The following is an 18,877-nucleotide window of genomic DNA, read 5'->3' as shown; positions in this document are numbered from 1 at the left end:
GCTTTCCAGCACGGGTCTGGCTGCGGCCTCCTGCAGAGGTGCAGATTTAGGAACCGTCTCTGTCATTTCTTTACAAAAACAAGATTCTTCAGTCAATCCTCTACTGTTGGATCATTACATTGCTTCCAGTTTGGGTTTTCTTAAAAAAAAAAGATCTCATTTATTTATTTACTTTAGAGAAAGAGAGAGAGAGAGAGCAGGGTGAGGAGCAGAGGGAGAGGGGCAAGCAGCCTCCTCACTGCGTGTGGAGCCTGATGTGGGGTTCGATCTCACGACCCTGAGATCACAACTGGAGCCAAAATCAAGAGTCAGATGTTCAACCAAAGGAGCCACCCAGGCACCCCTTGTGTTTGTTTTCTATTGCTGCTGCTGTAACAAATCACCACACATTTAATGGCTTAAAACAACACATATTTATTCTCCACCATGGTTATGTCCTTATACCATAGGGCACCCTGTGCTGGCGTCTTCCCCAGGGTGGCCGGTCCTATGTGATCAGGAGGATAACTGAAGACTTTCTGTAGCCTGAGATCCCGAGGGCCTGCCCTTTAGAGCACCCCTGCATGAATCTCTAAACTATATAAACTAAATAGCTCTCCCAGATGTTCCTTACCCCCTACTGGACGTGGTGGGAATTCCTTGATCTTTATCCAAGAATCACGTACAAAGCCAGGGGCACTTCCTCTGCCCATTTCTGGGCAGTGCTGCATCACCACTCCCAGGCCGCACCAAAGGTGGACTTCTCTGAGGGCCTCAGAGCACCAGCCCAATATTTTTTAATTCCCCCGAATAGCAGGTGAGGGAATTTCATCTACATGCACTTCCTCTCTGAGTTTCAGCCCCACAGTGGAACAGGGTATTAGCTGCTGCCACACTAATGCTGTATAATGAACCACTTCAAAACTCAGTGGCATCCAACAATTAACATCTATTTTTTTTTCCCACTCCCGCATCTATGCTTTGGCTGGGGCAGCTCTGCTCCAGGCCTAGGGCCACGGGGGTGGGCTCCCGGTTGGGGCTGGATTCCCATTTAGCCCACATGACTCTATATTCTCCTTGGACCTGTCAGAGACACATTCTTCCCGTGGACAATCAAAGAAGCGCTAGAGAACATGCAAACACATTGCCTTTTAAGGCCTTGGCTCGTCCGTTCACATCCCACTGGTTTAATCAAGCCCCTCTGCCGAGTCCAGCACCAGTGAGGCAGGGAAATATGTTCTCTCATTGTGTGTGTGGCAAGGTCACAAGACCGGGAGAGAGCCATGTTCGGGGATTTACGAGAAACTAGGAGGAGGGTAAAGCTCTCTCTTGCCAGGAGCCTTCGAGAAGACTTCAGAGACAAGATGACTTCTATGCTGTTTTTAAAAAATAACAGCTATTTACCAAATGGCTCCAGGAGGAGGGATACTCTGAGTAGAATTTGCAAGTTCAGGGACCAAGAGGTGGAGAGCACCTATTGAGTCCCCAAAGCCTGGTGTGAAGAGAAAGAGGCTGCTGAGAGGGGCCGAGTCAAATCCCAGAGGACTTCATGAGCCAGGCTAGGGATTCTGAGGGTTAGACTTCACTCCAGAAGCCATGAGGAGTCTGTGATGGGTTTTACACAAAGAGGCCTGACCAGCCTTGCACAGGGAGGGGGGCGGGGGGAGGTACATGTGGGTTCTCTCACTTCCACAGCAGCCCTCTTCCCAGGAGGATCCCCTACTTCCAGTCACCCAACGCCCCGAATGCTTGGGTGGTCTCCTTTGCCTCACATTGAGCATCACCATTTGGGCCTCACCTTAACGGTGAAAGAGGTCTGAGGAGGATCTTTCAATGACCCTTGGAACACAAACTGCCCTGTTTCACATGATCTACTTAACAAAACTTGGGTGGCTGTAGACCATTGATATAAATTCCTAGTCTCCACAATATTTATTTTAGTCGGTGACTAGGAATGTTTGAACAGCATACAAATTTACGGTCAGAAAATATTAGCTCCTAAACACTGCCACCCTGCACCCCAAATCACCTCTTTAAATTCAGATTGTTTTCCCATTCCATCATTTGCAATCAGAGTTTTCATCTTGGACAGATTTTTACAGGTCAGCCCTACACCAGGGATTTATTTGTGCCCATAAACAAAACCCCGATATTAATCGCAAACTATTTCTGATTCTCGGTTAACATTCTTAAACATCTTGAGTCCCAGGGGGCTCTTTGCCCTGTCATATGAAGATGATGTTTCAGGATTTATATTTCCCCAAAGAAGCGAGTAGATCATAAAATCTAATGTATTCCGTGGTTCGGAATGATAATTTCGCAAAGAGGTGAGGGAATATTTCACTGTGGATCATTACAACATCCATGTAAGTTGTTAATATACTACTTGCTACTTCCCTTTAAATATTCATCCAGTTCCTGTTTATAGACTAGCTCCTATGTCCCCAGCGTGGGCTGCGGGTGGGTCATGTGCCGGGGACGGGGACTAGTGAGGACAAAGCTGTGGGCAGCTTCCTGACTTGGGGTAGGAGGGTTGGGAATGGAGACAGAAGGGAAGATGCCAGACACAAAACGACTCGTTGTGACCAGCGTGCTGTGCTGGACACCAAGAGAGGAGAGAGTTTGGCAAGGAGGAGGGGTGGCAGGGGTGAGGACATCAGGATCCAGGACGACGCTGTATGTGACCACGGGGTGTCTGTCCCTGACACTCGGCCAGGTTGGGCAGAGGTGCGTTTTGTTGGTTTAATGGAATCAGAATCAATTTAGCACCGATTTGGACTCTGTGTATTTACTGATACGGGGTGAGAGGGAGACAATGGTTAGAGATCACCTAGTCCACCCTGCCCATTCCACAGATGAGGAAATCGAGGCCCACAGAAAGAAAAGAACGTTCCCATTCTTTGTGGGGACATGGGCAGTGGAACAGGTGAGCGAGCACACACGAACTCCCGAGGGGGAGCCCATCTCCCTGGACGAGCTGCAGGATTCCTGCAGGCCCGAGGGCGGCCACTCAGAGGCCCCCAGCTGCCACCAGCAGCCAGGGGTCCTGCCGGCCTCCCTCACCACCGTACCCTTCGGCCTGTGCTCTATGATGTCCCGGGGTCCGACCTCTTGGCTCCCCCAGCTCTGGGGAGACTGTGGCCACCAGGGCGGGGACACTCCAGGGGGCTGCTCCCCATGCCCCAGGCCTGGCCTCTCCTGAGCAGGTACCTGGGCTCCCCTGAGGGCAGCAAGCTGTGAGCAGTCAGACGCAGGCCCAGGCTGGGCCGTCAGGAAAGGCCAACCACCCTTCGGAGTCCAAAGAGAGAGACTATTCTTCGCCCCCTCCTCCCGATTCGCACGGCCGTGATCGTTCTCTCTCAACACTGCTCAGAGGCCCGCGGGCCAGGGGACACCCCGAGAGAGCCCATCGCCCGATCCCTGCAGAGGTCACGCCACGGCGGCGTCAGAACCAGGGCCAGAGGGTGGCCGGGGTGGCCCAGTGGTTTAGCATCTGCCTTCAGCCCGGGGGGTGACCCTGGAGACCCGGGATCGAGTCCCACGTCGGGCTCCCTGCATGGAGCCTGCTTCTCCCTCTGCCTGTGTCTCTGCCTCTCTCTCTCTCTCTCATGAATAAATAAATAAAATCTTTAAAAAAAAAAAAAAAAGAAGAAGAAGAACCAGGGCCAGAGCTCTCACCCGGCCGTGCACCGCCTGCCCTCGCCCTCCTGCCCTTGAGCTCTCAGACGTAGGGACGTGGCTGGCGCCCTGGCCACAGACCAGCCCCCTTCCGTGGCACCCCAAGGACCCGTGGCCCCTCGGCCTCCCGCTCCTGCTCCTCGACAGGCAGGAAGGATCCAGGCACGGGCTCCGGCGGCAGCAGCTCTGAGCGGAACCTCCTGTCCTCCCGCACCGGGTCCTTTCGACTTCCCTCCTGCCGTGTAAACCTCCCCATTTTACAGGCGAGGCCACTGAGGCTGGGGGGCAGTCAGAGCGCACAGTCCTCTGGACTTCCCGCACCCCGCACCCCGCTTCCGAAGGTGCCATCCCTAAACTAGGCTGTCCCTGGGATTGGAATAGCTTTGAAGGTGCCCCAAAGCTCCTGGAATGGGGGGGAGTCCCCACCAACCTGCCTTAACAAAGTCATCTTCCACAGCCCCCCCCCCCGCCCCCCACGTACCAGGTGGATTCCAGGGTCCGCAGGAATAGCCCATGTGCGGGCGACTGTCGCCCTCGGGTGGCCGAAGAACAAAGTGCGTCCTAGCAGACCGGGAGAACAAAGACGTAGTCTTCGGGCCTCCTCCACCGGCCACAGGGAATGTGGGGGACAGGTTTGTATCCTGGGGGCCCTGGCCTTTGCTGCCGTGGCTCCATGGACAGAGGACAGAGGAGAGGGACACCTGCCCAGGAGACAGCTGCCGAGGGCCGGCCGAGGCCAGGGGCTGAGTCTGAGGACGGGGGTGAAGATGTGGCTTGCCTGTTGCTTTGGCAGGCACTCGCCTGGGGGCCGCTCCAGGGCTCTCCAGGGGTCCCCTGAGGGGACCCCCCTCCCCCGCCTGCCCCTCAGCTGCCACTGGAACCCAACCTCCAGGCCCAGCTCTCGCCCTCTGCCAGAAGCCTGGCTTGTCCCACCGCCTCTCCCAGAGCAGGTGACAGCTGGGTGACACCTCCGCTTCCGCCTCTGCCACGGGTCAGGGTGAGTGGGGACGGTGGCCCATGTCTGCTCCACTTGGTATTCCTGAAGGCAGGGCTGGTCTGTTCAGCTTCCAGAATGAGGCCGGGCCCAGCCTGGGGTGGGTGAGCGTGTTTGCTGAATGGGAGAAAATTTCAGGCCAGTTCTGGGCCCTGGGTAGGCCTTGCCCAGCTACGGGCTCACTGGGTCACGGTCACGGCTGCAACTGCACAGGGTGGTGGGCCCGAGTCGGGGCATAGGACCCAGGCTGCCCGAGTCAGACTCCTTGCTCTGACGTTCGCCAGCTCTGGCACCTTCTACGTGTTATCCAATTTCTCTGGGCCTCCCACGGCCCATCCAGAAAAGGGTGATGACACCAGCATCGGAAGATAGTTTTGAGCGTCCAGTGCGTGAACAGCTGGAAAGAGGTGAGAACAGTGGCTAGTCTTAGGAAAGCTTCAGAAAAGCGAGCGCTTCCTGCATTAACTACGTACTGCGGCTTGTTGTGAGTCTGGATCAGCCTGGGACAGTACATCTCAGCTGCCTTTAATGTAAAAAATGATCTTTCCGGGGCACCTGGGTGGCTCAGTTGGTTAAACATCTGCCTTTGGCTCAGGTCATGATCTCAGGGTCCCAGGATCAAGCCCAGCACCAGGAGCCTGCTTCTCCCTCTACCCCACCCCTAGCTCATACTTCTCTCTCTCTCTCTCTACCTCTCTCAAATAAATAAATAAAATATTTTTTAAAAAATGATCTTTCTAATGCACAACCTTGGGACACGCTTCTTCACCCTATGGCCAACATGCCATTGACGTAAGAACAACATCATATGCCTTAAAGACATTTGTGGCTTGACATTTATGGACTTAATTAATGAATTAAGAGGTTCTCTTTTTGGGGCAGCCCCAGTGGCTCAGTGGTTTAGCGCCCGGCTTCAGCCCAGGGCCTGATCCTGGAGACCCTGGATCGAGTCCCACTGTCACACTCCCTGCATGGAGCCTGCTTCTCCCTCTGCCTGTGTCTCTGCCTCTCTATGTGTGTGTGTGTGTGTCTCTCATGAATAAATAAATAAATAAAATCCTTAAAAATAAAAAAAAAAAGAGGTTCTCTTTTCCTCTACAAAGATTTGCATTCCACGTGTGGATTCATAAAGGCGGCAATAACCTAAAACCGTAACGCTGGCCGTGGTGGCCACAGCTCTGACAGCACTGAGCAGAGACCAGTGGCAGAGAGAGGAGCCATACATCTCCCGAGACCCCTGAAGACCGTCGTGTTAACCCAGGACCATTTAATATTTTCATTAATGACTTGAAGGATGGAATCGAGACCCAGCTAATCAGATGTCCACACGATACAAAGCTGGAAGGGATCTTAGCTACTTTGGAGGACAAGATTAAAATACAATCCAAGCTTGACGAATTGCAGAGGTGGACCTAAATCAATAAACAGAGCGGCAATAAAGACAAATGCAAGCTGCCTTGCACAGAGCTGAGGAAATTATCCGGGTACCAAAGGGCGACGAGAGAAATGAGTTTTGAGGGGGCCGGGAGGAGCTACCCGGGGGGAAACTCATCAAGTCATAGTATTTGTAAAGTGGAGTCTCGGCTCTATCATCTAGTGGACCTCAAACATCAGTGAGTTTTAAGAATTATCCAGAGAGCTTGGGGGGAAATGCAGATTTCCAGGCCACGGGCCCAGGATCCTAGTTCAGTAGGACAGGACTGGTGCCACGACGATTCTGGCACAGGCCACCCGCAGGTGGCTAGAGCCTGGCAGGTAGGGAGGCCTCTACTGACCACACCGCTGGTTCCCAAATGTTTACTCTAGAACACTTGTTCCATGGGATGCTCTGCAAGAAGTGACTTCCGAGAGCAAGTAAGCTTAGATATGCTCCCTTTGAGAAAGAGAAACAAACATGTTTATGACTCCATATTTTTCTGCAATTAAATAAATAGCTTAACGTGGTTTAATCCAGAATCTCCCAAACTTTGGACCGGGGAGCCATTTCTTCATGTGACATGAAGCAGCATCTGTGGAATGTACGTCAGAAAATGGGATTTCCATTCAATTCACCAAATTCTCCCTCAGTCCTATCCACTGTCCAGGGCCAAAACCCACCCAGGGGGCTGGAACTTGAAATCATTTTGAATGCTGCTCCGTCAGACTTCCCTGGGTCCTCTAACATTGAAGGAGAGGGTGAAAGAAAACTGCGTAGGGGCTCCTGTTGCCCGTTAACCACGTATCCCAGATCAAGAAAGAGAGGGAGGGAAATTTTCCTTCTTCGTTCATTGTCTTCCTTGAACTTGTGTCCAAAACTTCGAGCAGCCTCCCCACAGCCAATTCCCTTAACTGTCTTAGTAACAGACCTCGTAGTGTTGAAGGGGCCATGTGGCTCACTCTAAAACCATATTTCTCAGGCTCCTTTGCAAATGAGGTGGTTAATCAGATGTGTGCAGAAGTTGCTGGGGAGATTTCTGGGGAATTACTTTAAAAGGAACTTACACATTTGGAAGGTACCCTTTTTTGCTCTTCCTTACTTCCTCCTTCTTCCTGCCTGGAACACAGATAGAGAAGGAGCACTGGCAGCCGTCTTGGGCCATGAGGTGAACTCATGGATGGAAGCCACTCACTAAGTAAGGATGGTTGAGCAGAAAGTGGATTTTGATGGCTTTGTGAAGCCACCAGAGCGATCCTTTACAGCCTAAGAGAAAAAGATGCACCTCTCTTTGGTTTAAGCCATGGTTTTTTTTTCAGGTCTCTGGTTACCAGTGGTTGAATGCAATTTTGAATTCACGGAGAGCAGAACCATCAAACCCTTTTTGTCATTTTCCACAAGTCTCAGCCGTGCTGGGCTACCATCTTGACCATGTTTCCATGTGTCCTTGCTGTACTTGTGCGTGTGTGTGTGTGTGTGTGTGTGTGCACGCGCATGTATGTTCTTAGCCTGTTTTTGGCATAAGTCATTTATGTTGCTTGGCCCCAGCCGTGTCCTGTGCAACCCTGCCTGTGTCTTTGGCTGCCTCTCTCTCATTCTCTCTTTTCTCTTCTACTGGAATGAAGTGCAGAATGGAATCAACTCAGGATGACATTTTTGAGAGCTTCACATCATTCTGGACCGAATTTCCCTTTTGGAATCTCTGTCCTTGGAACACTTTGTCCTAAAGTTTGGTGAGTTGCATTCCTGTGTGGAGCCAATGAGCAGCTCCTGAGGCGAGGGGCCTGCATGGAAACTCATCCCGAGCATTCCTTCACATCACCGATGAGACTTGCTGAAAAGCCAAGGAAAATCATGCGATTGCTAAGAAACACTAGCACTGAGCATGCTCAAGAGTCAGGATACACAGGCTTCACTCCAGGGATGGATCAGAGAGCAGAAGGGTCCCCTCCGCAGCCTATGTCGTCTTGGTGGCCTCCCCGGGGCTAGGGGCCAGTGGAGCACCTGGGTTGGGCTGTTCAGCTCTGTTAGAGCCCCCCACCCATGGACCAGGCTGCTGCTTTGCCCTGTAGGCACCTGCCTAAAGAGATCCCCTTGAGTTCCCCTTTGCTTCTGGCCATGTGACCTCAAAAGCAACACAAAGGCCTTTGAACATTTCCCGTCCTGTTCCTTGACTGTGAAGTCTATTTGCACAGAGCCTCCTTCCAGGATCAGACCTAGTGAGGCTGTTGCACTTTCTGAGATACTCAAATGGGAGAGTCCTGCCAGAAGGTTACTCGTGCCCGGTGACTGCCCAGTGGCTGACAGGTGCACACATCCGCTGTCACCTGCACTCCTGCCCAGTTCTCCTCCGCTTCCTGATCCCCTGAACCAGCCTCACTGACTCGCTGCAAGGCCTCTTCCTTGTTCACACTGTCACCTCAATGTACATGCCAAACCTGCACACAAAGTCTATTTTCCCCCCAATAACACAGACAGCGTGTACACCCTGAAGACAGGCAGCAGCCTGGTGTCCTTCGTTGGGCATTCCCAGTGCCTCCTGGTGACTGAGTAGATGCACGGACAAATGAATGCATGCTGAATAAACACGGAGCACATTAAACATTTATAAACATGCGGCAACTGTGTTACCAGCATAGGGAAGACGTTGAAGGCAAATTTCACAAGGTTTTACTCAAGGATCATCAGACTTAGTGCTGATACTCGACACAAAAGCTACCCCACTCTTTCTGCACAGCCCCCAGATGGTAGCCTCTCCTTATAAATAAAAGTGTGCTGGGGGCACCTGGGTAGGTTCAGTTGGTTGAGTGTCGGCTTTTGGCTCAGGCCATGATCTCAGGGTCCTGGGATCCAGCCCCACATTGGGTCCCTGCTCAACAGGGATCTGCTTCTTCTTACCCACTGCCATTCACCCCTGCTCTCTCTCTCACTCTCTCTCTCTCTCTCTCAGGTGAATAAATAAAATCTTTTTAAAAATAAGTAAGTAAATAAGGGTGTCTGGGTGGTTCAGTCGGTTAAGCGTCTACCTTTAGCTCGGGTCATGATCCCAGGGTCCTGGGATGGAGCCCCATGTCCAGCTCCTTGTGCAGCAGGTGGCCTGCTTCTCCCTCTCCCTCTGCCTGCTGCTCCCCCTGCTTGCACGCTTTCTGTCAAGTAAATACATAAAATCTTTTTAAAAATAAATAAATAAATAAAATGGTTCCCCTTAAAAACTTCATGAGATTCAAGAGGTAGGCATCTAATACGTCAAGTCATTTTTTTTTTCAACCTACTTCCCAGATCGCATATCAGGTGCCCTGTGCTTCATCTCTGGCATCCTTTGGTCAAATAAACCAGTCAGGGCTCAATTCTCCAATTGACTGGATGGTTCAGGGAACAAACCCTCAAATCTGATTACAGGAACATTCATTACTTTAAGTCTTCCCTCAGGGTTCAGAGCTCATAAAAGAAACCTCCAGAGGCTGTGGCTGAGGGCAAGAGAGGCCCCCATGCTGCGAATCCACAGATTGGCAATAATTAACCTGAACTAATTATGATCAAGCCCCGGGTCAGACTTCTCTGAGCAGGGCTGTCTCCTGATAAGCTACTTTCCAAAGCAAGAAGTTTCCAAACACAAAAGGAACATTCAGAAGATCCTGATATTAAAAAGCATGGCCCAAATAGGATCCTCTCCCAGGCAAAGCTGGAGCAGGTGGGAGGCACACTGGCAGGGACACAGTGAGAGCCCCAGACAGGCAAATGCACAAGGACACTTTCCCTGGAATCTGCTGCCCAATCCATGAGGATTTTAGAGCAAAGACAACCAAAAATATCAACACATAAAGACAGCAGGCTAAGATAGATATGCATATTTTATTTAATATGTTAAAAAAGGATGTCGGGACACCTGAGTGGCTCAGTGGTTGAGTGTCTGCCTTTGGCTCAGGTCGTGATCCTGGGATCTGGGATCCAGTCCCCGCATCGGGCTCCCCACTGGGAGCTTGCTCCTCCCTCAGCCTGTGTCTCTGCCTCTCTGTGTCCTCATGAATAAATAAATAAAACCTTAAAAAAAAAAAGGAAAGATAGTTTGCCACAGAAACAACAGCCAATCAACATAATCAACCTCACTCTAGAAATAAAAACGTGGGGAAAAAAAATCACATCCTATAAGAACATCTTGTCTTTTGAGATTGTTAAAGTGGTTTTTTATGTTAATGTGCATATTCCCAAGGGGGTGGGTAAATTGGGCACCCCCACACACTGTTGGTGAGAATAAATGTGCAACTTTTAGAAGCCAATTTGTCAATAGATAACAAAAGTCTTAAAATATCCTTTAACCTTGTCACTTAACAACTTTATCCTGGAGGCAGTGGTTCTCAAGCAGAGGCAGTTTTGCCACCCAGGGGACACTTGGCAATCTGTGGATATTGATTGCCAGGATATTGGGGGAGCGGTGTGCTATCGGCATCTAGTGAGTAGAAGCCAAGGATACTGCTAAGCATCCCACAATGCACAGTGCAGCCCCCAGAATAAGAATTATTGGTCTGAACATCAACAGTGTCACTGTGAAGAAACCTTGCCTCAGGGGAGAAACCCAAGTGAGTACACGGGAATCTATATCCAAGGCTATTCGATGCAGCATTGTATAAAAAGTCAAAATATTAAAAATAGTGTATGTCAATAGAAGACTAGTTAAATAAGCCATAGTTGGCTTAGAATACCACAAAGCCACTAAAAATTAAATAAGTCTGTTTATTAACATGGAAACACAGTGCTAAATGAGAACATCTGGTTTCTTTTTTTTTTTTTTAATTTTTAAAATTATTTTTTTAAGTCGTCTCTACACCCAACATGGGGCTTGAACTTCTAACCTGAGATCAAGAGTTGCATGCTCTACCGACTGAGCTAGCCAGGCATCCCAGGTGAATATCTGGTTTCTGATATGGGAAACAAAGGCAGAAGAAAAATTATTAAATCTCCTTACTACCTACAGCCTATTGAAAAGTCCTTGACACAGGCAGAGTGACCATCCTCTAGGGACTCAACTCCCTTGATGTTAATACTTTGCTAAGGGCAAAAGGCAATCTTAGCCCGGCCCCCAGGATCCTGTAAGTCTACTTTAACATATAAAACTTCCTTTGGAAACTTCCTTTATCTCTAAAGCCCCGAGATACATGTTGGTGATCATCCCCCAAGCACACGGCCCACTGATATACATCCAAAGGGTCTCATGACTCAGGTTTTATTAGACAGTAATAAATGACTTTTCCCCAACAAGAGCCAGCCCCCTCAAGGTCCTGGGAAACTTGCTTCCAAAACTCCTTAGAGCCTTATGCTATACTAACCCCTTCCCAACTTGAAAGTCTATAATGACCACCCCTCATGATCCCTGGGCAGCTCTTTCTACTGCCCGTGCTTTAATAAAATCACATTTTTTCACCAAAGACGTCTCAAGAATTCTTTCTGGCCGTCGGCTTTGAACCCTAAGGTTTTTTCCTACATCAATTTCAAAATCATACACCTAATAGGATAATGCTTTCTGTGTACATATATATATATATATACAAAAAAAATCTGAATATATTAAACCACCATGTCACATGTTTCACAGTGGTTTTCCCTCAGTGAAACATGATAGGTGATTTCAATTTTCTTCTAGCCCATCAGTGTCTTCTATTTTTCTTCCAACAGCACTGCCAATGGGGACCCTGTAATGAAGCTTTTGAGACCAAGGACTTAAGAGTCAGACACTAGCAGTCCTGGCTGGGTCCTTTCTCAGCCATCCGAAGGCCTGATAGATCTAGTACTACTGAGGCCGCATCCCCAAATGCTCACACGCAGCCGGAGGATCCCCGTAAAGAGGTTCACCCCAACCCCCATAAAGTCACCTCAGGGCATGTGAATATGTCCCTTTTCTCTTCCTGGAAGTCCACCCAAAGCAACAGTTTTTTTGGGTTTTTTTTTTTTTTTTTTTTTTTTTTTTAAAACCTGGAGACATTTCTAATTCCAGAACCAAAATTATTCGTCAGGGCTGCCCCAAGCAGAGAAATAAGGCAGGAGACCAAACAGGAAGAACAGATGAGGAAGTGGAGAGAAAACCACCAAACTGAATTCTGAAAATGAGAGACACCTCAACATGCAAAACTAGAGTAGCTTATTTATAGCACTAGGAAAGTAGGGGGTACCGGCTGGCAAAAGGTCATTTTCTTTCTTTTCTTTTCTTTTTTAAAAGATTTTATTTATTTATTCATGAGAGACACAGAGAGAGAGAGAGGCAGACACAGGCAGAGGGAGAAGCAGGCTCCCTGCAGGAAGCCTGATGTGGGACTCGATCCCAGGATCCCAGGATCACAACCTGAGCCAAAGGCAGATGCTCAACTACTGAGCCATCCAGGTGTCCCAAAAGGTCATTTTCTGGACTTGGCTGGGTTTGAAGAAACAGAGGAGGTGAGGTAAATGAGAGGTCACCCAAACTAGCCTATTTGCAGGAGGCAGTTTTCCTCTGCTGCAGTTGAGGAGAATGAATTTGTACGGCAAAAACAAACACCACTCCCCCCAACAAAAGAAAAACAAATAAAAACCAACTTCTTACCTCCGCGGGCTTTGGAGCAATAAAGGCTAAACAAACTCATGTACAATAACCTTGCATTATTTTTTTAAAACATCACTGGGCTGGGGACACAGTGGTGAAGCAATCAGACCTACTTCCTGCCTCTGCAGAGCTCCCAATCAGGTCGGGGGGCCAGAAGCTAGTCAAATAATTCCACAATTTCCAAATGCAGGATGGGGGGCAAGAGCGTGGGCTTTGGAGGCAGACAAACCCGGGATGGAGCCCCTGCTGCTCCACGAAACCTCTCAGAGACTCCCAGCTTCCGTGCCCAATGGGGGAGTCTCCAGCACCTACCTCGTAGGGTTGTTGTGGGGTCTGCCAAAGGCAATAGGGCATGTAAGTCAGCACACAGCAGGTGCTTACTAGATGTTTGCTCCTGTTAGCTTCAGTACAGCCGGCAGTTTCAGCCGCAGGGACGAGCAGCAGCGGCAGCAGTGAGAGTATTCTGAAGGGCAAGCAAAAGTTGTTGTTAAGTGGGACACCTGGGGGGCTCAGCGGTTGAGCGCTTGTCTTTGGCCCAGGGCGTGATCTTGGGGTCCCAAGATCGAGTCCCACATGGGGCTCTCTCCAGGGAGCCTGCTTCTCCCTCTGCATGTCTCCCTCTCTCTCTCTCTCTCTCTCTCTCTCTCTGTGTCTTTCATGAATAAATAAATAAGATCTTTAAAAAAAAAAAGTTGCTGTAAGAGCTTCATCACAGAGCAGGGCAGGAGGAGGACTCGTTCAGACGGCAGGTCATGCAAGCGCAGGGATACAGGCCAGGGGTCTCCGGGAATTTACAAAAATCTGGGGGATGATTTGGATGACACCAGCGTGTGGCTGAGCTTTCTGGATCTCAAGGGCCGGGAGACCCCTGCTGATATCTGCACCTATTGTAAACCAGAGCCCCCCACCCCCCTGCCTGGTCCTGCCTCCCTGTCAGCAGGTGTGAGCAGCTTGGCAGGAGCTAATGAAATGTTTACTGAAAAGATTAGCTTGTCAGTGGAGCCTGGACAGATGGCTATTGATCCTCGGCTCGGCTGTCATCCCCAGCCCATCTGAGACTAGGTGCGGGAGCAGGTTGTCTCTGACCCAGAGCTCAGGGTGGGGGCTCAGGGCTCAGGTACGGAAGCACGTGGGGGAAGAGGTCTGCAATGGGAGAAGTTCTCTTAGATCCGTGGCATGGTCAGAGTGGCCCCTGAGCCCCCAGAAGCCCCCTCCTCTGGGCTCATGGAAATTTCACAGGAAATCGCAGACTGATGTTCAAACCCTGCCATGGTTGTTTTGTGACCTGGAGATTTCTGAGACTTGTAAAACGGGAACAGTAACACCTACCTTGTGGAGGTGTTTCAAGGCCTAAATCAGGAAGGAGATATCTAAGCTCTGAGCACTAACATTGTTGAAGGGGGTGTTCGATTTTAAAAATGTAAAACGTGAGCCCACCAGGAGGACTCTTGTCCTGGTCCATGAATTCTTCTAATGTGAAATGCCATTTGGTGGTCTTGAGGGGTCTGGCTTGTAGGATGCTCTAAAGAAGTTGACCTTTGACCTGAGGGCAGAGCTGAGCCACTGAAGGGAGTGACTTGATCAACTATGGGTTTAGCAAGATCATTGCAGCAGTAGGGGGACAAGACCAGAATTTGTCACAGCAAAAGTAATGGCAGTAGGAATACAGAGGCCCCTTGAAGATCGAATGCATAGGCCTTGATGATTAATTGATTGGCTGATTGGATGTGAGAGATGGAGGGATGGATGACTCCCATGTACTCGGTGACCCTTTCCATTAGACGGGAAGCTCCAGGAAGAAGCAGACAAGGGGAAGACAATGAACTTACTCTGCACATGGCAAGCATGAGGAGCCTGTAAGACTCCCAAGTAAGACTGACTCTCGGGTGGTTGGATATGAGCCCGATGCTCAGGAGTGGGATCTGGACTCCACAGGATTCAGGAATCTTCCTCCCCCTCCTCACCATCGCTTAGTTATAAATGGAAGCCACTGAGTGGACAGGGCTCCCGGGAGGATGCCTGAGGAGGAGAGAAGGGGCCTGAGGGGACAGGCCGCAGGAGATGCTTGTAGGGGGAAGAGAGGTTTCCTGGAAGCCAAGGGAAGAGTGAGTTTCAGGAAGGAGGGAAGGAGTGATCAGCAGTAGAAAATTATATAGAAAGATCCTGGTTTGTTTTTTTTTTTTTATAACTCTAAAACGTGTCTTCTGAATTTAGGAACAAGGAGGTTATTTTGGACTTGAGAAAGCCTTCTGTGGGGCAAGTGAGAGTGGGTGGAAGGCGAGACACAGGCCCGAGGGTAGGCAGCGGGCTATTCTAGGACTGAAACCCAGGCTCCTGGAGCCTTGCCATGCGGGGAGGAAGCCAAGGCACAGAGAGGGGGTTCAGACAGGAGAAAGGAACCAGACCCCAGGGGACACAGACGCAGGGCCGGGCAGGGGCCTCGGGCACCTCTACAGCCCCAGCGGGGAGGAAGGGACGCCAAGCAGAAGCCGCACGCGGCCCCCCCCCCCCCCCCCCCCCCCCCCCCCGTGTTTATCCTCCTGGGCGGGAGCTGAGGCCTCTGGACAAGGACAAGGAGGGATGGGGATGGGAATTAAGGCAAGGCAGGGGCCTGTGAAGAGTCGCGGGGAGGGAGGGGGCAGGAGGGGCCGGGGCGCAGGGAAGGGCTGCAGGGCTGCAGGCCTCGCACGTGAGCCTCCCACGAGGGCCAGGGAACTAAAGCTGGGATGGAGCGACGCTGAGGGTTCAGGCCCGAGGACCTGGGACCTCCCGGGGAGGGTGGGGAAGGGTGTCCAAGGCCCCAGCCTGGGCGCGGGGGGGGAGGGGGGGGGGAGGGCGGTGCCATCCCCCCAGGGGCGCCCGCGGGGAGGCTCGGGGACGCCAAGGCCGCAGCAGCCTCCTGCTCTGCGCGGTCCCGGAGGCCACACGGCGGGGCCCGGCTCTGCGCCTCGGGCGGGTGGGGCGCCGGCGCTGGGCAGTCCTCGGCCTGCCGCTAAGCCTCAGTTTCCCCGCCCGGACAGCAAGGAGAGCGTTTCCAGGAATCCCTCGGGCTCCGGGTCGGGGCGGACTGTGCGCGGCGGCAAGTTTTACCGGAGCGCGGGTGTCACGGCCTGCGGGTGTCTGCGGGGTGGGGGTGGAGGGGTGGAGGTAGGGGGATGGAAGGGTGGAGGTGGGGGGGTGGAGGTCGGGGGTGGAGGTGAGGGTGGAGGGGTGGGGATGGAGGGGTGGAGGTGGCAGTGGAGGGGTGGGAGTGGAGGGGTGGAGGTGGGAGGAGGTGGAGGGATGGGGATGGAAGTGTGGAGGTGGGGAGGTGGAGGTAGGGGGTGGAGGTGAGGGTGGAAGGGTGGAGGTGGACAGGTGGGGATGGAGGGGTGGAGGTGGAGGGGTGGGGGTGGAGGGGTGGGGGTGGAGGTAGGGGGTGGAGGTGAGGGTGGAGGGGTGGGGATGGAGGGGTGGAGGTGGCAGTGGAGGTGTGGAGGTGGAGGCGTGGAGGGGTGGAGGTGGGAGGAGGTGGAGGGATGGGGATGGAAGTGTGGAGGTGGGGAGGTGGAGGTAGGGGGTGGAGGTGAGGGTGGAAGGGTGGAGGTGGACAGGTGGGGATGGAGGGGTGGAGGTGGGGGGAGGGGTGGAGGTGGGGGTGGAGGGGTGGGGAGAGGGGTGAAGGGGTGGCGGTTGGGGGGAGGGGTGGCGGTGGAGAGGTGGAGGTGGGGGGGAGGGGGGTGCTCGGAGCGGCCGGAACCCCGGGCGGGGCGCGAACGCGGAGCCCCGGGACGGGATCCGAAGGCGGGATCCGAGGGCGCGGCGGGGGCCCTGACCGAGGCCTGCTCGGAGGTCCTGGGGTCAGCGGGCCTGGCCGGGTCAGGGCCGCGTGGCGCCTTCCCCCGCCCCCGAGCGGCCGCCCCGCTTGGTAAACGTGGCTTTGGAGGCTGAAGGACGCGGGCGGGGCCGCTGCCGCCTCGGTCGCGGGCTAATCCCGCACACCCCGTCCCGTCCCGCGCCATCGAGGCTTCTGGAGCCCCCGGGCTGAAACCCTGCAGGGTCCGCTGAGGCTTAGCCCCCTGGTGACCCTCACGAGGGCAGAGAAATGTCCGGGGCGGGGGGGGGGGGGGGGTCCTCCCGGGTTTAAGGGCGAGGCTCGCGGGCTGCCCCGCCTGGGAGACGGGCCGGTGGGAGCCCTCGGCTGGTTTGTCCTGAGAGCCAGGCGTCCAAGGGGCTGGGGGCAGAGACGCTTCATGCCACCATAGCATCGGCCACCACCTACCTGTAGCCCCTCCTGCAATCGCCGTTTTGGGTTTTGTTTTTTTTTGTTTTCTTGTTTTTTGTTTTGCTCTGAGCAAGGTTAAGATTTACTCTCAGAGCAGTTTTCAAGTATGTAGCACGGTCTTACTAGCCGTAATCAGCATGTACCTTAGAGCCTCCAAACTTATTGATCTTATTATTTTTTTAAAAGATTTTATTTATTCATGAGAGACACAGAGCGAGACAGAGAGGCAGAGACAGAGGCAGAGGGAGAGGCAAGCTCCTTGCAGGGAGCCCGACGTGGGACTCGATCCCGGGTCCCCAGGATCACAGCCCGGGGCTGAAGGCGGCGCTAAACCGCTGGGCCGCCCGGGCTGCCCCACTTACTAATCTTATAACCAGAAGTTGTAAAACCATTATCCTCTTTAACCAATATGCTCCCGTCCTCCCTCCCCGCCCTCAACTACCATTCTTGGTTTCTATGAATTTGGCTTTTAAAAATTCCACATATACATGATTTTCAGGTGAAATACATTATGATGCAGAATTTCTCTCTCTCTCTCTCTCTTTTTCTCTCTCTCTCTCCCTCTCTCTCTGGCTTATTTCACTTAGCATAAGGCTCTCAAGTTTCATCCGGGTTGTTGAGAATGGCAGGATTTCCTCATTTCTCATGGCTCAATAATATAGCTCATTCTTCTTAGATACGTGTATCCTATGTCCGTCTCACATCTTCCTTATCCTTTCATCTGTTGAAGGACATTCAGGCTGTGTCCACATCTTGCTTATTGTGAATAATGCTGCAATGAATATGGGAGTGCAGCTATCTCTTCGAGTTGCTGTTGTCGCTTCCTTCTGATGCATACCCAGAAGTGGGATTGCTAGATCATACGGCAGTTCCAGTTTTAATTTTTTGAGAAGCCCCCAGGCAGTTTCCCATAGTGGCTGCACCATTTGTGGGTTCTTTCAGTGTATTACCTATTCAAAAAAATAAAACTGTAAAAAGGATATCCATTCCACAAGAATTTCCTACGCCCCTAAGCACCCTTGTGAGCGGAGGGTGTAGCTTTGAGCTGGGCAGGGTTCAGACAAGCAGAGGGAGTGAGGAAAATCAGGAAGACACACAGATGTGACGGTTCTCTGGTGGCCGAGGCTGCACAGGAAGCAGCCCCTATACATCATCTCTCTGTACTGAGACTGATCCCATCCAGCTCACCCCCCAAACACAAACCTTTTCTCTCTCCCACCATCCTAGGTGGATTCCTGGCTTCTTCCTTCTTTTCAGAAAGGGTAGAGTTAGAAAGCTCAGAGCAGATGCTGTGCCGTTTCCAGTGTTTTCTCTCACAAGATCCACTCAGCACCAGAACCCAACCGAGGAGTGGCAGTGGGGGAAGGGAAGATGGATGGAGGGAAAGACCTTTCGAGGAGGCCTTCAAGAGTCAGCTCATTCTTCAACTGAATCGTCTCTATTTGGAGCTGCTATAGGTGGCACCAGGGCTGGGATAACACATCGGCCTACCCGGCATCCCCTGAAGCACCAGCTCCTATTGTGCAGACTCCAGAAAGATGCAAGAGGGGGGAAATGAATTTACTGGAACTTCTCACAGAGATTACTCTGTGGTTACAACATTTCAATAAATCTCTCTCTCTCTCTCTTTTTTTTTTAGAAGGGAAGAAGTAATGAGTCATCTGAGGGACATGCTTGGGTAATAAACTGTCTCAGAGTAGAGTGAGCTGAGTTTGGGTTTCACTTGGGGGGCAGTGTGCACATTTGGAGATGGGGCTCAGTTTGCCAGTACAGAAGAGAAGCTGGGCTGGGGGCTGTCACCAGCAATCCTCCCTTTCAAATGGGGCTTAGCCTCTTCAAAAAGTAGCTGTTTGGGGGACACCTGGGTGGCTCAGTCAGTTGAGTGTCTGACTCTGGGTGTTGGCTCAGGTCATGATCTCAGGGTCCTGGGATTAAGCTCCGCAGAGTGCTCCAGGCTCCAGTAGGGAGTCTGCTTGA

General features: G+C 51.9%; 1 long non-coding RNA gene across 1 annotated transcript; it reads right to left on the bottom strand.

Moving 5' to 3' along the window:
- Positions 1–17,068: 17,068 nt before the first annotated feature.
- LOC125752179 (uncharacterized) lies at positions 17,069–18,431 on the bottom strand. The gene is made up of 2 exons (XR_007401042.1): positions 18,104–18,431; positions 17,069–17,850 (listed from the first exon to the last, which is right to left on the bottom strand). It is a non-coding gene; the product is annotated as an uncharacterized LOC125752179 (long non-coding RNA).
- Positions 18,432–18,877: the final 446 nt, after the last annotated feature.

This window comes from Canis lupus, chromosome 11 (genome assembly GCF_003254725.2).
Source record: "Canis lupus dingo isolate Sandy chromosome 11, ASM325472v2, whole genome shotgun sequence".
In the NCBI taxonomy this organism is placed as follows: domain Eukaryota; kingdom Metazoa; phylum Chordata; class Mammalia; order Carnivora; family Canidae; genus Canis; species Canis lupus.
Note: the sequence above shows the minus strand (reverse complement) of the source record. Positions and strands in the feature narration are given on the sequence as shown.